Source organism: Artemia franciscana, chromosome 1, assembly GCF_032884065.1.
Source record: "Artemia franciscana chromosome 1, ASM3288406v1, whole genome shotgun sequence".
Classification (NCBI taxonomy): domain Eukaryota; kingdom Metazoa; phylum Arthropoda; class Branchiopoda; order Anostraca; family Artemiidae; genus Artemia; species Artemia franciscana.
In genome coordinates this window covers 35,077,979-35,102,669 of record NC_088863.1, presented here as the reverse complement: position 1 = coordinate 35,102,669, position 24,691 = coordinate 35,077,979, and the positions used below count along the sequence as shown (strand labels likewise).

The window sequence follows — 24,691 nt, the reverse complement described above, 5'->3', positions numbered from 1 at the left end:
CACAACTACAATGGCGCGTAAGTAATATGGCGCGTAACGACTTACGCGCGCGGGGGGGCTTGGGGGGGGGGGCGCGAAGCGCCCCCCACCAACTAGGTGTTGGGGTGGCGCGAAGCGCCACCCCAACAGCTAGTATATATATATATATATATATATATATATATATATATATATATATATATATATATATATATATATATATATATATATATATATATATATATATATATATATCTATATATATAAAAATAAGTTGTCTGTGGATGGATGGATGTGTCAGGTGACGTCACCTGAAAAAACTGGATCAGGTGACGTCAAAACTGAAAAAACTAAAAAAAGGCAAAAACTACAAAAAAAACTAAAAACTAATAAAAAAAATAAAAAAGCTAAAAAACTAAAAAAACTATAAAGGTAAAAACCAATAAAAAACTAAAAAAAAAAACTGAAAAAACTAAAAAAAGGCAAAAACTACAAAAAAAAACTAAAAACTAATAAAAAAAGTAAAAAGCTAAAAAACTAAAAAAACTAAAAAAACTAAAAAAAGGTAAAAAACTAAAAAAAATAAAAAATAAAAAAAAACTAAAAAAAAGGAAAAAAACTGAAAAATAAGCTAAAATAAAGGTAAAAACCAATAAAAAACTAAAAAAAAAAAGGAAAAAACTAATAAATGACGACACTCAAAGAGAAAGCGACCAGGACAAAAGGAATGTTCGATTAGCAATCAACAAAGCACCGGGACACAGGGAGTATAAATGACGACCAGGACATAAGTAAAAAAAAAAAAACTATCTATATATATAAAAATAAGTTGTCTGTGGATCTGTGGATCGTGGATCAGGTGACGTCACCTGAAAAAACTGGATCAGGTGACGTCAAAACTGAAAAAACTAAAAAAAGGCAAAAAACTACAAAAAAAACTAAAAACTAATAAAAAAAATAAAAAAGCTAAAAAACTAAAAAACTAAAAAAAGGCAAAAACTACAAAAAAAACTAAAAACTAATAAAAAAGCTAAAAAACTAAAAAAACTAAAAAAAAGGCAAAAACTACAAAAAAACTAAAAACTAATAAAAAAAATAAAAAAGCTAAAAAACTAAAAAAACTAAAAAACTAAAAAAAGGTAAAAAACTAAAAAAACTAAAAACTAAAAAAAACTAAAAAAGGTAAAAACTAAAAGAACTAAAAAAGAAAAAAATAAATGACGACACTCAAAGAGAAAGCGACCAGGACAAAAGGAATGTTCGATTAGCAATCAACAAAGCACCGGGACACAGGGAGTATAAATGACGACCAGGACACAAGTAAAAAAAAAAATTAACAAAACTAAAAAGAAGGTAAAAACTACAAAAAAACTAAAAAGAAAAAAAAACTAAAAACTAATAAAAAAACTAAAAAATCTAAAAATCTAAATAAACTAAAAAAGAAAAAAAAGGAAAAAAATAAAGGAGAAAAACAAAACTAAAAAACGAATGTATATACAGACCGGTACACCGGGATACAAATGACGACCGGGACACAGGGAATATAAATGACGACCGGGACACAGGGACACAACTACAACGGGGACACCGGGGGAAACAGGGGGATATAAATGACGACCGGGACAAAAAAACTAAAAGAAAAAAAACTAAAAACTAATAAAAAACTAAAAAATCTAAAAATCTAAATAAGCTAAAAAAGAAAAAAAAAGGAAAAAAATAAAGGAGAAAAAATAAACTAAAAAACGAATGTATATACAGACCGGGACACCGGGATACAAATGACGACCGGACCCGGGACACAGGGAATATAAATGACGACCGGGACACAGGGACACAACTACAACGGGGACACCGGGGGAAACAGGGGGATGTAAATGACGACCGGGACACCGGGACAGGGAATGGTCGATTAGCAATCACCATCAACAAAGCTCAAGGGCAATCATTAGAATCATGAGGTATAGATCTGAATACAGATTGTTTTCCCATGGACCATTATATGTTGCATGTTCAAGAGTCGGTAAACCTGACAATCTATTTATATGCAAAGACAATGGGACAGCAAAGAATGTTGTATATTCGCAAGTTTTACGTAGTTAAAACCATATATATATATCTATCTATATTCACAGGTGGGACATAGGGACACAACTACAATGGCGCGTAACTATTATGGCGCGTAACGACTTACGCGCGCGGGGGGGCTTGGGGGGGGGGGCGAAGCGCCCCCACCAACTAGGTGTTGGGGGTGGCGCGAAGCGCCACCCCAACAGCTAGTATATATATATATATATATATATATATTATATATATATATATATATATATATATATATATATATATATATATATATACTAGCTGTTGGGGTGGCGCTTCCCCAACACCTAGTTGGTGTTGGGGTGGCACCGGGACACCCCCCCGCGCGCGTAAGTCGTTACGCGCCATATTAGTTACGCGCCATTGTAGTTGTGTCCCTATGTCCCGGTCGTCACTTGTGTCCCGGTGTCCCAGTCTGTGATTTCTCTTTGAGTGTCCCGGTCGTCATTTATATCCCCCCTGTGCCCCCCGGCGTCCCCGTTGTAGTTGTGTCATTTATATTCCCTGTGTCCCGGTCGTCATCCCGGTATACATTCGTTTTTGAATTGGTATATGATGAAATAAATTTTTAATTTTTTCCCTTTTTTTCCTTTTAGTTTTTTTTTATTGGTTTTGACCTTTTTTTAGGTTTTTTAGTTTTTTCTTTTTTCTTTTTAGTTTTTTTTAAAGTTTTTATCTTTTTAGTTTTTTTATTTTTATTTATATTTTTTTAGTTTTCTTTTTCTCCTTTATTTTTCAGTTTTTTTCCTTTTTTTAGGTTTTTTTTCTTTTTTAGTTCTTTTAGTTTTTACCTTTTTTAGTTTTTTTTAGTTTTTTAGATGAAATTTTTTTTTAGTTTTTTTCCTTTTTTTCTTTTTAGTTTTTCATTGGTTTTTACCTTCTTTTTTTAGCTTTTTTAGTTTTTTTTCGTTTTTTTTTTACTTTTTTTTTAGTTTTTATCTTTTTTATTTTTTTTTATTTTTATTCTTAATATTATTAGTTTTCTTTTTCTCTTCTATTTTTCAGTTTTTTCCTTTTTTTTAGTTTTTTTTTAGTTTTTAGTTTTTTTAGTTTTTTAGCTTTTTTATTTTTTTCATTAGTTTTTAGTTTTTTTTGTAGTTTTTGCCTTTTTTTAGTTTTTTCAGTTTTTTTTTTAGTTTTTAGTTTTTTACCTTTTTTAGCCTAACCAGGATTTGAACCTGGGACCTTCATTCTCCGTTCTGACACCCTCTCTCACTCTTAATTTTATTAGTTTTCTTTTTCTCTTCTATTTTTCAGTTTTTTCCTTTTTTTTAGTTTTTTTTTAGTTTTTAGTTTTTTTAGTTTTTTTCGTTTTTTAGCTTTCTTATTTTTTTCATTAGTTTTTAGTTTTTTTTGTAGTTTTTGCCTTTTCTTTAGTTTTTCAGTTTTTTTTTTAGTTTTTAGTTTTTTACCTTTTTTAGCCTAACCAGGATTTGAACCTGGGACCTTCATTCTCCGTTCTGACACCCTCTCTCACCGAGTGACTACTCCAGCATGTTCATTTTGGTGTTTTAACTGGTATATTATTAACCAAATTAATGTGTTTTACAATATACTAAGCATCGTCATAACAAAAATGACGACAACTAATTTCATGACGTCAGCCGACACAGAAACATGACGTCACCTTATCCACAGATCCACAGATCCACAGACAACTTATTTTTATATATATAGATATATATATATATATATATATACTAGCTGTTGGGGTGGCGCTTCGCGCCACCCCAACACTTAGTTGGTGGGGGCGCTTCGCGCCCCCCCAAGCCCCCCCGCGCGCGTAAGTCGTTACGCGCCATATTAGTTACGCGCCATTGTAGTTGTGTCCCTATGTCCCACCTGTGAATATAGATATATATATATATATATATATATATATATATATATATATATATATATATATATATATATATTATATATATATATATATATATATATATATATATATATATATATATATATATATATGTTTTTAACTACGTAAAACTTGCGAATATACAACATTCTTTGCTGTCCCATTGTCTGTGCATATAAATAGATTGTCAGGTTTACCGACTCTTGAACATGCAACATATAATGGTCCATGGGAAAACAATCCGTATTCAGATCTATACCTCATGATTCTAATGATTGCCCTTGAGCTTTGTTGATGGTGATTACTAATCGACCATTCCCTGAGTCGCCATCGTCATTTATATATCCCCCTGTGCACCCCGGCGTCCCCTTTGTAGTTATGTCCCTGTGTCCCGGTCGTCATTTATATTCCCTGTGTCCCGGTCGTCATTTGTGTCCCGGTGTTCCAGTCTGTGATTTCTCTTTGAGTGTCCCGGGTGTCATTTATATTCCTTGTGTCCCGGTGTCCCGGTCGTCATTTATATCCCCCTGTGCCCCCCGGCGTCCCCATTGTAGTTGTGTCCCTGTGTCCCGGTCGTCATTTATATTCCCTGTGTCCCGGTCGTCATTTGTATCCCGGTGTCCCGGTCTGTATATACATTCGTTTTTTAGTTTTGTTTTTCTCCTTTATTTTTTTCCTTTTTTCTTTTTTTTCTCTTTTAGTTTATTTAGATTTTTAGATTTTTTAGTTTTTTTATTAGTTTTTAGTTTTTTTGTAGTTTTTACCATTTTTTTAGTTTTTTTAGTTTTTTTTTTTTACTTATGTCCTGATCGTCATTTATACTCCCTGTGTCCCGGTCGTCATTTGTGTCTCGGTGCTTTGTTGATTGCTAATTTATATTATATTTATATTTATATTTTTTATATTTATTAATATTTTTTTAGTTTTCTTTTTCTCTTATTTTTCAGTTTTCTCCTTTTTTTAGTTTTTTCGTTTTTAGTTTTTAGTTTTTTTTTGTTTTTTACCTTTTTTTAGTTTTTTTAGTTTTTTAGCTTTTTTAGTTTTTTTATTAGTTTTTAGTTTTTTTTAGTTTTTGCCTTTTTTTAGTTTTTTCAGTTTTTTTTAGTTTTTAGTTTTTTACCTTTTTTTAGTTTTTTAGCTTTTTTAGTTTTTTTTCTTTTTAGTTTTTTTTGTAGTTTTTACCTTTTTTAGTTTTTTTTCTTCTTTTGTATTAGTGTGAAATAATTCAGACGTCATATGCGGACAAACACGACGTCACTCGACAGACAGACAGACAGACATAACCCACAAACAACTTATTTTTATATATATTTATTCATATTTTTTTAGTTTTCTTTTTCTCTTTTATTTTTCAGTTTTTTCCTTTTTTTTAGTTTTTTTCTTTTTTAGTTTTTAGTTTTTTTTAGTTTTTTACCTTTTTTTAGTTTTTTTTAGTTTTTTTAGTTTTTTAGCTTTTTTAGTTTTTTTATTAGTTTTTATTTTTTTTGTAGTTTTTGCCTTTTTTTATTTTTTTCAGTTTTTTTTTAGTTAATAGATTTTTACCTTTTTTTAGTTTTTTTTAGTTTTTTAGCTTTTTTAGTTTTTTTTTTCTTTTTAGTTTTTTTTGTAGTTTTTACCTTTTTTAGTTTTTTTCTTCTTTTGTATTAGTGTGAAATAATTCAGACGTCATATGCGGACAAACATGACGTCACCTGATCCACACACAGATCCACACACAGACAACTTATTTTTATATATATAGATAGATAGATACAGCTTCATTTCAGTTTTTTTTCTTTTTTAGTTTTTTGTTTTCTTAGTTTTTTTCTTTTTTAGTTTTTCTTTTTTAAGTTTCTTCTTTTTATTGATTTGTTTTCTTCAATTTGTCAATGTTCATTCTAACATTGACACTTGGAAAAATCTTTACGTGCCAAGCAAGCTAAAGCTTCAACAATTTATAATAAACCTCAAAATTTTGGGTATCTGTTTTAAAGTTTTCGAATTACCTTAATCTTTTGTCAAAATATATTGAAATATTTGTGCAATTCCCAGTTTTTTTAGTTTTTTCTTTTTTTAGTTTTTTTTCTTTTTAGTTTTTTACCTTTTTATTTTTTTATTTTTTTTTTCATTTTTTCTTTTTAAGTTTTTTCTTTTTTTATTTTTTTTTTATTTTTTAGTTTTTTCTTTTTAGTTTTTTTTTAGTTTTTTACCATTTTTCTTTTTTCAGTTTTCTTTTTCTTCTTTATTTTTCAGACGTCATATGCAAACCCTCAATACAAAAATACATACAACTTATTTTTATATATAGATAAGATATAATCTGGAGTAACAGACATAAAAGACAACCAACTTATTTTTATATATATAGATTTTTATATATATAGATACAGTTTCTTCTTTAGTTTTTTTTCTTTTTTAGTTTTTTCTTTTTTTTTAGTTTCTTCTTTTTATTGATTTGTTTTCTTCAATTTGTCAATGTTCATTCTAACATTGACACTTGGAAAAATCTTTACGTGCCAAGCATGCGAAAGCTCCAACAATTTATATTAAACCTCAAAATTTGGAGTATCTGTTTTAAGGTTTTCGAATTACTTTAATCTACTGTATAAATATATTGAAATATTTGTGCAATTCCCAGTTTTTTTAGTTTTTTCTTTTTTTTTAGTTTTTTAGCTTTTTTAGCTTTTTTTAGTTTTTTATCTTTTTTATTTTTTTACGTTTTTTCTTTTTAGGTTTTTTCTTTTTTTAATTTTTTTAATTTTAATTTTTTTTTTAGTTTTTTCTTTTTAGTGTTTTCTTTTTAGTTTTTACCATTTTTCTTTTTTCGAATTACTTCAATCTATTGTCAAAATATTTCGAAATATTTATGGTATTTCCAGTTTTTACATTTTAGTTTGTTTTCTTTTATATATATAGAAGATATAATCTGGCGTAACGGACAGACAACTTATTTTTATATATATAGATATATATATATATATATATATATATATATATATATATATATATAAATATATATTTATATATATATATTTTATATATATATATATATATATATATATATATATATATATATATATATATATATATATATATATATATATATATATATATATATATATATATATATATATATGCATATATATATATACTAGCTGTTGGGGTGGCGCTTCGCGCCACCCCAACACCTAGTTGGTGGGGCGCTTCGCCCCCCCCAAGCCCCCCCGCGCGCGTAAGTTGTTACGCGCCATATTAGTTACGCGCCATTGTAGTTGTGTCCCTGTGTCCCACCTGTGAATAGAGATAGATATAAATATATGTTTTTAACTACGTAAAACATGCGAATATACAACATTCTTCGCTGTCCCATTGTCTGTGCATATAAATAGATTGTCAGGTTTACTGACTCTTGAACATGCAACATATAATTGTCCATGGGAAAAACAATCCGTATTCAGATCTATACCTCATTATTCTAATGTGTCCCTGTGTCCCGGTCGTCATTTATATTCCCTGTGTCCCGGTCGTCATTTGTGTCCCGGTGTCCCAGTTTGTAATTTCTCTTTGAGTGTCCCGGTCGTCATTTATATTCCCTGTTTCCCGGTGTCCCGGTCGTCATTTGTGTCCCGGTGTCCCGGTCTGTAATTTCTATTCGAACAATCCCTGTGACCCGGTCGTCATTTATATATCCCGCCTGTGCCCCCGGTGTCCCCGTTGTAGTTGTGTCCCTGTGTCCCGGTCGTCATTTATATTTCCTGTGTCCCGGTCGTGATTTGTGTCCGGGTGTCCCAGTCTGTAATTTCTCTTTGAGGTTCCCGGTCGTCACTTATATTCCCTCTGTTTCGGTCGTCATTTGTGTCCCGGTCTGTAATTTCTCTTTGAGTGTTTTTTCTTTTTAGTTTTTTTTTAGTTTTTTACCTTTTTTCTTTTTTCAGTTTTCTTTTTCTTCTTTATTTTTCAGCCTCACTATGAAGTACATATCGACGAACCTTTGTTTTTTTAACTTAAATCTGGAAGGCATTGATGACCTTATCCAAGTCAAAATCCCAAACCCAATCATCATCGCTATCATTTTCAGTTTTGATATGTTTTGACTCTCGCTGTCCAGGTGGATTTTCATCTAACTGCGCAGTTTTGCGTTCAAATACCGTTAATGACGTCACCGTCAAAGCAAAAATGACGACAACTAATTTCATGACGTCAGCCGACACAGAAACATGACGTCACCTGATCCACAGACCCACAGACAGACAACTTATTTTATATATATATATATATATATATATATATATATATATATATATATATATATATATATATATATATATATATATATATATATATATATATATATATATATATATATATATATATAAATATATATATATATATATATGTATATATATATATATATATATATATATATATATATACATATATATATATACATATATATATATATATATATATATATATATATATATATATATATATATATATATATATATATATATTCTCTTTCTATCAAAGAATATTATTTCTTTGCAAGACAGTCAAAATGGATTGAACATACGCTTAATCAAGGCCAAATCAGAGCAAAAGAATAAATTTATATACTTGATTATGAATGTCAGTCAAAATATTTACTGTCTATCAGAATGAGATATTTTAGGCTTAACGGAACTACTTCAGAGGAGATAAGATTGGAATCAGTGGCTAAAAAATAAGAAACTGTGAGATAATGAAGATTTACAATGTTAACATTATTCGAAACATACAGAAAGTGTGCAAGCATACCAGCTTTATCAAATATACCAATAAACAGAATTTTGTCTTAGAGTAATGAATGCATAGTTAATGGAGACAAAGTGGAGGTGAAAATAGAATAATAATTAAATATTCTTGAACAAAGCATTAGAAAATCACAGGACTCAAACCTAAAATGAGCAGAAATAAAGTCCTGCAATGATTCAAGCTTGAAAAAATTGTTATCAAGGAGTAGGCCTACTCCTAACGAACAAAACTTAAAATAAATAATCACACCCAACATAAAATAGCAGTCACTGCTATATGTGAATAAGTGTATTCTGAAATCAACTGGAATTTTTAAGTCAAACTTAAAAGGAAGAGGAACTACCACAAACAGGAGTGGGGCTGCTGCCCCTAAACTTTGCAATGGCCAGTCCTTTGCGCTTTGCTGAAATGGATTCGTATTTCGAGCAGTGTGCTTCTGTTTGTCAAAACATCGACAAAAGAAATAAACAAAATAAAATCACCATAATAATCAATAAGTAACTAATGGAATTAGATTGATTGTTTAATATATAATGATGTTAATTCCTGCAAATCTCAACATTTTATTTTATTTTTCAGTGTCATTATTATAAGAAAGACAGTTTTTAAAATATGTGTTGTTTTCAGTAAAGTGCGAATGATACAATGGCCTTCAGTTTTTTTGGGGTGTGGTGGGAGGGTCCTACTCCTGTCTGTGTCGGTTTTCGCTCGTTTTGAATTTGAGTTGATGATTCATTTTAATTTGTTCATTTCATGATGTACCTATTCATTATTAGTAGTATCTTTATCTTAAAGAAAAAAACAGGACCAAATTGAAGTGCTGCTTCTGTAACACAATAATAAAATGATAAAGTGTTTTTTGCCTTTCTTTCTTTTATGTCTTTTCAGTACGAAGTCAAAAAGAACAGGTCAGCAGCAAAGATTTTGAGGAACTAATTAAGAGGTGGACCTTAAGTTCGGAACTTAAGTTTGTTTCTGTGGAACCATCAACTAAAATTTGTTTCTTTTCCTTCGAACATCAGTTCTCAAGTGTACCGTAGAATCCGGTTTAAAACTCCATGCATTTGGACTCAGTTGTACCATAGAACCCGTGCAGACAGTACCAGTCGAAAATTCCATGCATTTTCTTATCAAATGTCCCACTCAATGGGATTTCCCACTCCTCCCTATACTGCCGATCATGTAAGATGACCAATGAATTTTTTTTCAATACTTCTCATTTGAGTGCTATATATCCTAAACAGAGCATAAACAAGACCTGTATCATTAGCGATAGCCTACTAACAAGGGTTTGGTGGACATAACCCTTTCACTTTCAACTAGATTAGAGCTAGAAATTTTTAGTCAGATACTTGAATCCCTTGGGGCATAAGGGTTGAGTCAACTTACCTAGATTTGTTGCTAAATAGTGTTCCGGTATTTGACTGCAGCAAGAGAAAGAAAAGAAGAAGAGGACTGCATTGTATAAACTGGAAATTCCATAACCCTGAACAAAACAGGATAAGACAATCATGCCATCTTGCGTTATTCAGATGCATCTTAAAGCTAATAAGAAAAACGTAAACGAAGCGTAAACGAAAAACGTAGCGTAAAGAGCGGGACGTTGGTGAGGAAGCAGCCCCTTCCATATACGAAGTAATTTATGTTCGTTTTAAGTTTTAATGTCGCTCCTTACTTTCAGTCAAAAAAACTTGTTTTTTTTTATTTAATTTCTGAACGTTTTTGAATCAATGCATGTTTTGATTTTGGCTCTCCGCAGAGGAATAATTAAAACGAAATTTGCATATTTATTTTTTTGGATAAATGGCTTTCTCATAATTTTGATCGAATTATTTTGAGAAAAAAGAGTGGGGGAGGAAGCCTAGTTGCCCTCCAATTTTTTGGCTAATTAAAAAGGCAACTAGAACTTTTAATTTTTTACGACTCTTTTTATTAGTAAAAGATATACGTAACTTATAAATTAGCTTACGTAAAGAAGTTTTGTATTCTCATGTTTTTATTACATTTATGAGAGGGTTCGCCCCCTCGTCAGTACCTCACTCTTTACACTAAAGCTTAAATTTTGTTCCAATTCATTAAGAATGACCCCTGAATCACAAAAGCCGTAGAATAAATAGTTGAAATTAAAATACTTTAGCGTAAAGAGCGGGGTATAAGGAGGAGGTGAGCCCCTCGTATGGGTAATAATTTCTGTTCGTTTTAAGTTTTAATGCTGCTCCTTACTTCCAGCTGAAAAAAAACTTTCATATTTATTTCTTCATTGTTTTTTTAAAATAATGCTAGTAAATCCTGCGCTCCCTTCATGGAAATTTTCTTCCACCATGAAAAATTCCTCGATGGGAAGTTCCCCCAGCCTATCCCCCTCTTCTCAACCCCTCCCCCCAACCAAAACAATCCTCCTGAAAACGCCTGTACACTTCCCAATAACCATTACTATATGTAAGCACTGGTCAAAGTTTGTAACTTGTAGCCCCTCCCACTGGGACTTTGGGGGAGTAAGTTGTCCCCAAAGACATAGTTATAAGGTTTTTCGACTACGCTGAATAAAATGGCTATCTCAGAATTTTGATCTGCTGACTTTGGGAAAATAATTAGCGTGGGAAAAAAACAAAAAAAAAAACAAAAAAAAAACAAACAAACAAATAAACACGCATCCCTGATCTGCCTTCTGGCAAAAACTACAAAATTCCACATTTTTGTAGATAGGAGTTTGAAACTTCTACAGTAGGGTTTTCTGATATGCTGAATCAGATGGTGTGATTTTCTTTAAGATTTTATGACTTTTAGGGGGTGTTTCCCCCTATTTTCTAAAATAACACAAATTTTCTCAGGCTCGTAACTTTTGATGGGTAGGACTAAACTTGATGAAACTTATATATTTAAAATCAGCATTAAAATACGATTCTTTTGATGTAGCTATTGGTATCATAATTCATTTTTTTGAGTTTTGGTTACTATTGAGCCGGGTCGCTCCTTACTACACTTCGTTACCACGAACTGTTTGAAAACATATTTTTCCCTTCCCCATCCTTGGTGTAAATTGTCATCCCTTTAGAAAATCTTCACGACATGAGACAAAAAAGCCATACGAAGTTTGTTCTAAATATATGCCAAGTTGCTTGTGTGTCTCCCCCTGCGGCACAAAATTAGCTATGTATCAAAGGTGTATCATGCTACGGGCCGTTTCCAAACTGTTAAAGAAAGATCTTTGTGAATTAATAGCTGATATAATCAACACTAGTTATTACTATACTATAGCGATTTTCTATTTTTTTAGAAATTTTGAAATTTATTATTGTTTTCTCTGTTTTTGCGCACTATATATTTCTTTTTATAACGGGTAATATGTCAATAATAATGATAATAACAATAATAATAATAGTAACAACCATAAATAACAAAATGTGATGAGTGTAATCTATAGTGTTTTATTGAAGCATATTTATTTTTCTCTTTTCTTCTCTGTGCAGTCTCCCATGTCTATGCATTCATTATTTTAAAATGGAATCTCATGTTTCAGCGAATTCGATAATGCAAGTCTAATAGTGCAATTCTTATTTTGTAAATGTTCGTTATCTTACAAATTTCAACTTTTAGACACTCGCTCAAGTCTTATCTCCTTTTAAGTAGTTTTTTAAACTTGAAATATATTATAAAGATAGATAACAAATCGTTTGACTGTATATCATAACCAAATATTTAAATTCTTTTTTGCTCCAATTTTCAGCCCACCTAAGAAATATGCTGACTGCAATAAAAATACAGAAAAACGGTGCATTAATAGACGTATTCCCCTGATTTCTCGCATTGTCCAAACAATGCATCTTTTGTCAGACATCCCAGGGAAAGCAACATTTTTTCTAAATTAATTCTTTCTCTTGAACATTAATTGATTGAATTATGTTTTTTATTTTTTGTTAGTTTAAATAGGTGATGTGCTTATACATTTTGGAAGGTGTACGTGTGACTAAATCCCTTTTTACTCATCCCTTGTTCAACACAGCCTCCATTAAACTTAATCCCTATTAAACTCTACCCTCATTAGCTCAACCCCGTGCAGCACAACCCTCTTTCAATATAACCCTCATAGAGTTCAACAATCTTTAAAATCAACCGTAGTAGATACCTTCGTCTTGACGATGCGTAGGCACCGTATCTGGTCTTCCCCTAAAACACGGAGACAATGCACTCTTACATGGCCCATATAACGAAGAGAGCTAATTAGGGGAAGGTCATCATGTACGCGTTAAACTTGTTTATTTTAAACCATCGTCTGGAGAACAAACCCAACGGGTTACCTTCGCAGACTTACAAGACCACAAGTACAATCGCAATGGTTGTACAAGGGGTTACTTTGAGCTACTTGTTGAAGGCCATGTTTACCCACATTTTTGACCTAGTTTTCATAACTGGATCGAAATTTTTAATTGTTTTTGTTTTTGACTTTCTGAAAATTCTGTTCGCATGGTTTTAACTTTGAAGAATCTGTTTGTGTATTACTTACTTCTTTAAATGCTGTGGTTGGATGTTTCTTACTCTCTTTCTGTGTTTCCGACTTTTTGAAAATTCTTTTCGTATATTTTCGACCTTCTTAAGCTTCTGTTCGTGTTTTCTGACATTTTGAAAATTCTCTTCGCATGTTTCTGACTTTTGTAAATTATATTCGTTTATGTCAACATTTTTCTGACTTTTTGAAAATACTGTTCACCTATCTCTTGATTTTTGAAAATACTGTTCGCGTTTTTCTTACTTATTTTCGGTTCCTGGTTTGATGTATTACAAGTGTGCTGTGTGTGTGTTAGCTTTTTGGGTGTTACCTTGTCTATTTTGAAGGGAATTGGTTGAAGAGTTAGGATTTGGCAAATTTAGATAAGCTATATAATTGTTTGACGTGTGTGTGAACTAGCTTTTTCTGTACTAGGTTTCTTAGCCATTTGTAGGTGTTTGTTTTCTGATGCTTATGATCTTGGATGTTCAGTTTAATTTAAGCTAGATTTCTTAGCCTTCTGTAAGTGTGTGTTGTCTGAAACTTATGATTAGGATATTTAGTTTGATTTTTCGTTGTTTGATTTGTCAGAAACTTAAGATTTGGGATGTTAAGTTTGCTAATTCTCACCTTTCTGAGCTAGCTTTCTTAGGCTTTTGTGGGTGTGATATCTGAATCTTATGATTTAGGATGTTTAGTTTGCTATTTCAGTACTTTCCGTGCTATGTCTCTAAGCCTTTCGTAGGTGTGTATTGACTGAAACTTATGATTTGGGATGTATAGTTTGCTATTTGGGCTTTTCTGAGCTAGATTTCTTAATCTTTCATTGGTAGTTGTTGTCTGAAAATTATGATTTGGGGTGTTTAATCTGGTATTTTGGGATTTTACTTTTCTCAAATTTATGATTTAGTATTTTTAGTATGCTATTTTGGGCTTTTTTCTACTAGGTTTTTAGTCTATTGTAGATGTGAGCAGTCTTAAATCTATGACTCAAAATGTTTAGTTTGGTAGTTCGTGCAATGGCGTTGGTACCCTTTCTTTGTTGATCCAGTTTTAATGATAATCCTTCTCTTTTATTGCACAGTCCATAGAGTTAAATTTCTTTTTTTATAAATTAGTATATTTTAAATCTCTTGTCTCTTCTGTTAAACATGTTCTATGCTCATAATTTCCTGTATTCTCGTAGAGTGTCAATTTATCTTAATTATTCATTGAAGATGTAGAATTATCATAATATCCATTGCATATATTAAATTCACAGATAAGGAATATTTCTAATTCAATTCTTTGAATACTCTTAACTGTTATTTTATTATAACTACACTAAGTTTCGTTTTAGTATTGATGTAAAACGATAGAACATCATTTCACTCTTGCTTGTAAATTTAAACTACAAAGTTTTCACGAACAATGCAACTATTTCATATGTTAGGCAATCGCTTGAAATTGGAGATGCAAAGAGTCATGCTATTTGCCCTTACTATGATTCTTTCATGACTAGATAGCGTGGATTAATGAAAAAAAGCTACAGTGCATATGTTGCAATTATACATCTTTTCTCCAGTGTGAACTTTTCTGTTCGTGTATAAAGTAGAGCTGTGAGAAAACAGCTTAGCACATATCATGCAGACCTGATGGTTTTCTCTAGTTTGAGTTCTTACATGACTAGACAAGTATGAATTGCGGGAAAATGCTTTGGCAAATATCTTGCATGTATAAGGCTTTATTCTCTTTAGTATGACTTTTCATATGCTCGTAGAAGCTGAAATCCCTTGAAAAGCCATTGTTGCATATTTTACATCTGATTGGATTTTCTCCAGTATGGACTATCATATGCGTTGATAATTATTATTTATTGAGAAATGGTTTAGTACAGGTGTTGCAAGTAAAAGCCTTTTCTCCAGTATGAATTTTTGTGTGCCATGAAAATGTGCATTTATGTAAAAATACTCTAGTACAGATATCGAAAGTCAGGGATTTCTTCACCAGCCTGAACCCCACCTACAATGTGAATCGTCATGTGCCTAGTTAAATATAAATTCTAGAAAACTCTTTGTTGCATATTTTACATTTGAATCGATTTTCTTCTTCATGATCCTTCTTTAAGGATTCTCTCTTCCGTGTCTTTGATTTACAGTGTTTGAGACATGCCGTTTTGATTCCTAGATAATAGTTAGTGGTCAAGTCATTGCATTGGCTTCAACATAATTCTTCTAAATCTAGTTGAGAGAAAATATCTTCATTTGAAGTTTTTTGAAAATTGGTATTGAATTGTTCTATTCTTTAATTGGAAAGATTCTTGTTGATCTTCAAGGATAACAGTTAGATTGAATACCGTTAGTTTGTTCATGTTGTTGACTGTTTTATATTGAAGAAGGGAAATATACACGTCTTCACCAAAATATTAGTTGATTTTAGTATGAATATATTTAAACATGGATGTGTAAGCTAAAACACTATCAATCTAGGCATTTAAATGAAGGAGGTCGCATATACTAGCATATCACGTCTTCTGACTGTATGTAAATTCCTCCATCGTGGCAAAAATGTCATCTTAAATAGATAAAACTGTGACGTACATGTCTAATTTGCTAAATTGATGGCTATGAATATATTCTGAAGAATTTAAGTTTTGATATTGCTTTTTACTTTCCATTGAAGGTCGAAAGTGGAAAGATCTTACGTATTTGATTCCGAATTCAATGCCTTAACAATTTCTGCAATCTTCCACTGATTCTTTTAAGAAACTAATTTCCTTCAAGCAATGGAAATAAATATAAAGAAATAACAAAATTATAATAAAACTAACACTGGTAAAAGTAAAGCCCACATCAAGCTTAAGTTTGGATGTTTTTGGTCACAATCTGCTAACCTATATATGGGATTATCTTTTTGAACCATTATAAATGTTCAGTTTATAGTATCTTTTGCGACATTAAAATGCATATCTCTAGTGTTGATATTAGTCTTTACTTTCCAGGGAATGTCTAAACTTGAAAAAAAATGTGTGAATTAATACTGGCTTAGCAATCTCTGAAAATTTAATGCCGGTAGGTACATTCAAACTGGTGATATCAGTTGCATAGTGGTAGGGTTGGAGCTAATTTATGCTAAGTCTTGAAATTAAAAAGAAAAAAAAGTAATAACATTTATCTTTTTAGATACCAATCAGAAAGTTTCTATTCCAAAAATTATATGATGAAAACGTATTTGTTTTTAGGGAGAGGGGTTCTTTGAAGGAAGACTAAAAATATTCAGAATCAAAAATAAAAGTAGTTTTTCTCAAGGGCTAGCTTCGGAAACTTCTCGAAGCTTTTGTTGATACACTCTCTGGATTTAAAAAGTTATTTTTACTCTCCTCTGAAGGTTCAAGTTCAAAATAATCCATGGCTTAAATTCAAATTCACTTCTCCGACACCTCCACAATAGTTTCGTTCCGATAATTCCAATCGCTTCTTGAATATTGAATATTGCTTTTTGATACTAAAGGATATATCAAAAGAATTGACTTATTATGCTGATTTCAAATATATAAGTTTCTTTAAGTTTAGTCTTACCCATTGATGGTTAAAAGCCCGAAAAATCTGCCTTATTTAAAAAAGGGGGGAATTACCTCCTAAATTTTGTAGAATTTTAATGAAAATCACACCATCAGACTCAGCATATTTGAAAACCCTACCGTAGAGGTTTCAAACTGCTCTCTGTAGAAATGTGGAATTCTGTAGTTTTTGACAGACGAAAAATCATGGATGCGTGTTTATTTGTTGCTATTTTTTTCCCAGGGCTGATTGTATCCTCCCAGTTGTCTTAGAACATTGTGAGAGGGCTCATTGGAACGCAAATTGAAAGTTCTAGTTCCCTTATCAAGTGGCCAATAAGATTGGAGGGTAACTAGGCCTCCTCCCCCACCCCTTTTCCTCAAATCACCTCATCAACATTTTGAGATAGCCATTTTTTTCATCCTAGTTGAAAGGTCCAATAACAATACCTTTCGATAAAACCTGATCTCGCCCCCCCCCACAGCCCCAGGGGAAAGGTCCCCAAGTTATAAAACTTAGCCATCCATTATGCATATTATTTGTTATTAGGAAGCTTGCATTCATTTTAGGGTAGGAGGAGGGACGAATTTTCTGCTCGGGATTTTCCACAGGGGAATTTTCCATGGAGAGGGAAGTTTTCAGGGGGTGAACTTGTCAGGGGAAATTATACACTGGTTTAATTTGCAAGAATTCCTATACAAAATTCTTTTTATATGTCTGGCCTTCTTTTTTCCGTCTCAATTCTACGCGTGGAGTTGTTAAGGATGATTGTCCTGAGTAAATTTTTGCCAGGATTGAATTGTCTAGAGGATATTAAGAATTTTTTTCAACTGAAAGTAAGGAGCAATATTAAAACTCAAAATGATGGAAATTATTAAGTATTGGAAGAGGGTTACTTCCTCCTCGACACCTCGCTCTTTACGCTAAAGTTTGAATTTGGTCCCAATTCTTAAGAACAACTCCTGAAATGCAAGGGTTGATTAGCTAGAACAATAAGTAGCTTTCCTAAAAGTACTAAAAAACTTTAGTGTAAAGAGTGAGGTGTCGAGGAGGAGGCAACCTCCTTCATATACGTAATTATTTCCGTTCGTTTTAAATTTTAATGTTGCTCCTTACTTTCAGTTGAAAAAACTTGTTTTTTTATTTAATCACGTAGCCTATAGATCCAGTTATGAACGCCCGGTTAAACATGAGTGTAATGGCCTTCAACGAGACAGCTCAAAGTAACCCGTCATACAACTATTTTAATATACTGGTTCGTGGCTTTGGATGACTGCCAAAGGAACTGGTTGGCTTCCTCCTCGAGACGATGGTTCAAATAAGCAAGTTAAACACGCGTGTGATGACTTTCACCAAGTTAGGTCAGCCCATTAGCTAATATATGGGCCATGTAAGAGTGTATTGCACCCATGTCCTAGTGGAAGAACCGATACGGTACCTCCCCGTTGTCAAGATGATGGTATCTACTACTTCCAATTAATATAACTCCTTTTTGAGTCAACATTCATTAGAACTGCCATGTGAATAAGTTTGAACTAGGGCTGATTTGAACCTTATTATTCGCTTCTCTCTTCACCCACGGTTTCCAACTAGTGTTAATTAACAGGGTTTGAGCTTGAATTGGAATCAAGTTTTTGCGATGAGATGAAAATGAGGAACATCTATCATCAACTATTCAGCTTTGTGTTTTTTTGTTTTTTTTTTTTCATAAACAAGGCAATATTTTTTTAAAACCGTTTCCCCCACTTGCAAAAGAGGATGGAAGGGGGATTATTCAAAAGGAGGATTTCAAACACCTGGTTAAGGGATTTTGACCTTTGAGAATGTAATGGTAAATAGTTTATAGTTTCTAGGCCTTATGCTCCAGAAATGACACTAAATCAGAATGACATTTTTGGTGCCATATGGCTTTTTATGATTGCGGTATCATGACGACATTATGAAAAGGACAAGAATGTGAGCATTCATTTTTAAATGACCTCTTAAACTGCTCTCTCTGATGTTCTAGTGTGCTGTCAATGCTAGAGAAACAAAAAGAAAAAAACGAAGAAAAAAACAGTGTTTCAAGCTGTTTTTCAAAATTCCCCTAAGTTTTTTTTTCCGCAATAAACTTTTACTATTAAAGTTAACCGAAATAATAGAAATGCTATTCCTGAAATAGTATTAAGTATAAATTTTTCTTATGAGACATTTTTAATGTGTTTTTATGCTTTTGGTTACTATGACTCTGGTTTGCTCTGTGCTAGGTTGTAGCAATTAATGCAATCATGAAATGCAAGTGTGTTCAGGCCGTGGGCATGAAAAGTTTTACCTGTCCTATATATTATTTTGTCTGCTATAGTTATATGTGTTAGATTTGCCTGTCACTGTATGTATTACATTTGCCTGTTGCAAAACGAGACAGACAAATATTGTATTTGGTTCACAGGGCAAATATTATATTTGCCTTGCCTGTTCAAGACCAAAGAATAGGTTGTAATGCATTAATGAAGCATAAAATATAAGACAGTTTCGTAAGAATCAATCATTGAATAAAGTTTATTTCAATCGGGCAAACTTTTTATCACTGTCGACAAAACGGATTAAGTTATTTCTCTATTTACATTGTGCGTTTAAGGAGGGTTAATTCAGGAAAGATAAAGAGGGCCGATTTTACCGTGAAAAAGGGAAGTTACTCATTCAGAGATTGATTCTACTTACTATGCTTACATAACTATTTTTGATTTAATGTAAATTATACTGTGTACCTTAATCTTTAGTCGTTACTACAATTTTTTATCTTTCACTTTTTTTGTGATTTCTAGGCTGCGTCAAGGCTCGCGTTCTTTTCACGGTTCTTGCTTCTGTTGGCCTTGCGATTCTTTATGGTCTCAAAGTAAATTTGTCTGTGGCCATTGTGGCAATGGTAAATCATACAGCTCTAGCTGATGCTCATCAAGGTGAAGATGAAGATGCTTTAACAGATGTAGGTTTCACATGTGCAACACCTGATAATCAAAACTCAACTCATGTAGCTCAGGTAGCGAAATACTTTTTTATGAGTTTTTGATTAATAACTGTTTTTTATTCCTGATCAGAAGTAGTTATATGATATACTTATAGTTCTTACTTCTTTTAAAATGAATTAAGTACTCTTACTAAGTATTAAATGTGATACTTGTAATTGTTAATAAATGCTTTTATGCTTTAAGAATGCACTATCCGGAAGATGAGTGAGGGACTCGCACTTATATATCGTGAAATATTATAACTTCGACTATTTCTTTCATGGTTTCCGTTGTTTTTCATATGTTTTCACCTGATTTTGCTTTCTGATTGAATTGTCCTCCATCCCCCCTCCATTCGTCACATAAAGGAACTTCTACTTATAGGCCTGTGCTTCATTGATGCTTTGGCTTTTTTTGTGATATTCCCAATTGTACTAAGCTTATTGTACTTGCAATTGTACAATAAGCAATTGTACTTGCAATTACCAGTTTTTTGCTCTTTCCGTAATTTAATGTCTCTTCATACTAAAGTATTTTCAAAAATATTTGATTATTGAAGCTAGTCTGATTTCTAACAACGATATGTACTAAGCTTTAAACTTTGGTTTTTCTTTTTTAAGCTTTTTGTAATCGCTGTTTTTTTAATTTATTTTTTTTCTTTTTTAGTTTTTCTTTTTTTTGGTTTTTTAGTTTGTTTTTTAAGTTTTTTTAGATGTTTACCTTTTTTTATTTTTTTCATTTTTTTTCTTCTTTATTTCTAAGTTTTTTTTCCGCAACATGTCCCTGCAATACGTGTGCAGGTGCTAATTGCCGTTGCAAAGCTTTGGTGGGTTAATATTTCGCAACATGATTATTGTTACACCTATTTTTAGTTGTAGCACGTGGGGTGGAAACCCAGAGAGATCTAGTTAATTTTTACTCTCTCTTTCCGCAACTGGCCCCAGCAACAAGTGTGCAGGATGCTAATTTTTAACTCCGTAAAACTTGCGGACATACAACTGGTAATTCCTCTGATATACTAAGGTAATTCCTCGACACGCATTCTTATTTTACCTTCTTTTTCAGCCACAAGCCTTATTTTGCGTTCCTCTTGTAATAAATCGACACGCTTTCTTTTGGCGATTTCTCTCTGAGCCGCAACACTACCACCCCCCCCCCCCTGAAGCAACACGTATGTAAGGTGCTAATTTTTAACTGCGTAAAACATGTGGATATACAACATTCTTCGCAATCCCATTGTCTGTGCATATAAATAGATAGCCCGGTTTATCGACTCTTGAGCATGCAACATATAATCGTCCATGGGAAAAAGATCTATACCACATTTTTCTATGATTGCCCTTGAGCTTTGTTGATGGTGATTGCAAATGCTAATCGAATTGGAAATAGTAATATTTTAAATTGAAAAGGCAGATCCGTTGGAATCATGAGAATGCGAGGAATAAGAACAGCCTCACCCTCGGAAGGCCATGTCAAGATTGTTGTCTCTATTACGTTTTCCATTGTTGTTTTTTACGGCAAGTCGCGTGCCGTTGCAAAGCTTTGGTGGGTTAATATTTTCCAACATGATTATTGTTACGCCTATTTTTAGTTGTAGCACGTGTCATGGAAACCCTGGGAGATCCAGCGAATTTTTACTTTCTCTTTCAGCCGCAAGTCTGGGTTCGTGTTGCTCTTGTAATACATCGAGACGCTTTCTTTTGGTAATTTATCTCTGAGCCGCAAGCCTACCCCCCCCCCCCTAAGGTAACATGTATGCAAGGTGGTAATTTTTAACTGCTTAAAACTTGTGGGTATACAATATTCTTCGCGGTCCCATTGTCTGTGCATATAAATAGATTGTCCGGTTTATCGACTCGTGAGCATGCAACATATAATCGTCCACGGGAAAAACAATCCGTATTAAGATCTATACCGCATTTTTCTAATGAATGCCCTTGAGCTTTGTTGATGGTGATTGCAAATGCTAATCGAATTGGGAATTGCAATCTTTTAAATTGAAAAGGCAGATCTGATGGAATCATGGAAATGCGAGGAATAAGAACAGCCTCACCCTCGGAAGGCCCTGTCAAGATTGTTGTCTCTATTACGTTTTCCGTTGTTTTTTTTAAGGCAAGTCGCGTGCCGTTGCAAAGCATTGGTGCGTTAATATGTCGCACCATGATTATTGTTACGCCTGTTTTTAGTTATAGCACATGTGGTGGAAACCGTGGGAGATCCAGCGAATTTAAAAATTCTGATGGATAGTTAACCGCTTCATTTGATTCCAGAACTGTATCGACTGAAGCATTCATTTCGTCCGCAGGTGACGATCTAGGAAACGCCTTCGTTGACGTAAAGCAGCAAGCCTGGAATTGCATGTGGTTCAGTCCCGCTTTCTAGGGCCATAATGAAAGAAACATTGAGATGGCTAGGCCACGTTCTGCGGGTGAAGGATGACAGATTGCTAAAGATTGTCCTTTTTGGCCAACAGTCTGGGGCTAAACGGAAAGCAAGTCGTCCTCGTCTAGGGTGGGAGGATGCCATAAATAAAGATTGAAAGGAAATAGGAACTTCCTGGGAGGGTGTAAAGAGGGAGACCTTGAACAGATTGGGTTGGAGGAGGAGCGTGCGTAGCTGTGTTTGCCTCAGGTGGCTTGGTGCTGCGGTAAGTTATAAGTAGTTGTGGTAGTAGTAGTACTTAATCTACTTATTCTAGGCATTATGAAACTACTTAAAACGCCCTTAGTTAATAGACTAAATACACCTGGTATTTTATACTTATCTATTCCTTTTGTAATATCATATGCGCCATAGATATAAAGACGATACATTCACTCGGGGGGGGGGGGGGAATTACATAATATACTAGCTGTTGGGGTGGCGCTTCGTGCCACCCAAAGACCTAGTTGGTGGGGGTGCTTCGCGCCCCCCAAGCCCCTCGCGCGCGTAAGTCGTTACGCGCCATATTAGTTACGCGCCATTGTAGTTTTGTCCCTGTGTCCCACCTGTGAATATAGATAGATATATATATATATATATATGTTTTTACCTACGTAAAACTTGCGAATATACAACATTCTTCGCTGTCCTATTGTCTGCGCATATAAATAGATTGTCAGGTTTACCGACTCTTGAACATACAACATATAATTGTCCATGGGAAAAACAATCCGTATTCAGATCTATACCTCGTTATTCTAATGATTACGCTTGAGCTTTGTTGATGGTGATTGCTAAGCGAACATTCCCTGTGCCCCCGTCGTCATTTATATATCCCCCTGTGCCCCCCCCCCCCCCCCCCGGCGTCCCCGTTGTAGCTGTGTCCCTGTGTCCCGGTCTTCATTTATATTCCCTGTGTCCCGGTCGTCTTTGTGTCCCGGTGTCCCAGTCTGTAATTTCTCTTTGAGTGTCCCAGTCGTCATTTATATTCTTTGTGTCCATTTAAATTCCCTGTGTCCCGGTCGTCATTTGTGTCCCGGTCTGTAATTTCTCTTTGAGTGTCCTGGTCGTCATTTATATTCCCTGTGTCTCGGTCGTCATTTGTGTCCCGGTGTCCCGATCTTAGTTTCATCTTATTATGACGTCATATACAAAGCCTTATATACTTATATCTTGCGAATATACAACATTCTTCGCTCTCCCATTGTCTGTGCATATAAATTGATTGTCGGGTTTACCGACTCTTGAACATGCAACATATAATTGTCCATGGGAAAAACCATCCGTATTCAGATCTATACCTCATTATGCTAATGATTGCCCTTGAGCTTTGTTGATGGTGATTGCTAATCAAACATTCCCTGTGTCTCGGTCGTCATTTATATATCCTCCCTGAGCCCCCCGTTGTATTTGTGTCTCTGTGTCCCGGTCGTCATTTATATTCCCTGTGTCCCGGTCGTTATTTATGTTCCGGTGTCCCAGTCTGTAATTTCTCTTTGAGTGTCCCGGTCGTCATTTATATTCCCTGTGTCCCGGTCGTCATTTGTGTCCCTGTGTCCCGGTCTGTAATTTCGTCAGTCGACAAACATGACGTGAATCGACAAAAAACTTCATGACGGCATAATGCTCAATCCTTATAATGACGTCAGTCAACAAACATGACGTTAGTCGACACACAAACATGACGTCAGTCAACACACACAAACAAACAACTTATTTTTATATAGATAACTAGCTGTTGGGGTGGCGCGAAGCGCCACCCCAACACCTAGTTGGTGGGGGCGCTTTGCGCCCCCCCCCCAAGCCCCCTCGCGCGCGTAAGTCGTTACGCGCCTTTGTAGTTGTGTCCCTGTCTCCCACCTGTGGATATAGAAAGATATATATATATATATATATATATATATATATATATATATATATATATATGTCTAATTTTATGTATATATATATATATATATATATATATATATATATATATATATATATATATATATATATATATATATATATATATATATATATATATATATATATATATATATATATATATATATATATATATATATATATATATATATATATATATATATATATATATATATATATATATATATATATATATATATATATATATATACATAAAATTAGACAACATAAAATTGTCCATGGGAAAAACAATCCGTATTCAGATCTATGCCTGATTATTTTAATGATTGCCCTTGATTTGTAAATGATGGTAATACCACAAACGTTGGAAGATTAACGATTTTACCTTCGTCATATGCTGGCAGTCCCCATCATATGCATGAACATGCTCAAAATGCTATTGCGTATGTTCGTCTCTATGGTCGTCCAGATTTATTTATTACATTTACATGTAATCAATCTTGGGACGAGATACAGCAGCTTTTACTTCAAGGACAATCGGCGGTTCATAGACATGATATTACGGCCCGTGTCTTCCGACAAAGGTTGAAATCACTGATAAGTTACATAGTAAAACTTGAAGTGTTTGGGTCAGTGCGATGCTGGATGTACTCAGTTGAATGGC

The 24,691-nt window shown here is 33.3% G+C and overlaps 1 long non-coding RNA gene across 1 annotated transcript in view; it reads left to right on the top strand.

Annotated features, from left to right (window-relative positions):
• The window catches only part of LOC136029037 (uncharacterized), a 71,161-nt gene extending 51,389 nt beyond the window's left edge, over positions 1-19,772 (top strand). The window contains exon 3 of the long non-coding RNA XR_010617958.1: positions 19,537-19,772. This is a non-coding gene — a long non-coding RNA (uncharacterized LOC136029037). The remainder of the gene's footprint in view (positions 1-19,536) is intronic.
• The last annotated feature ends 4,919 nt before the right edge of the window (positions 19,773-24,691 follow it).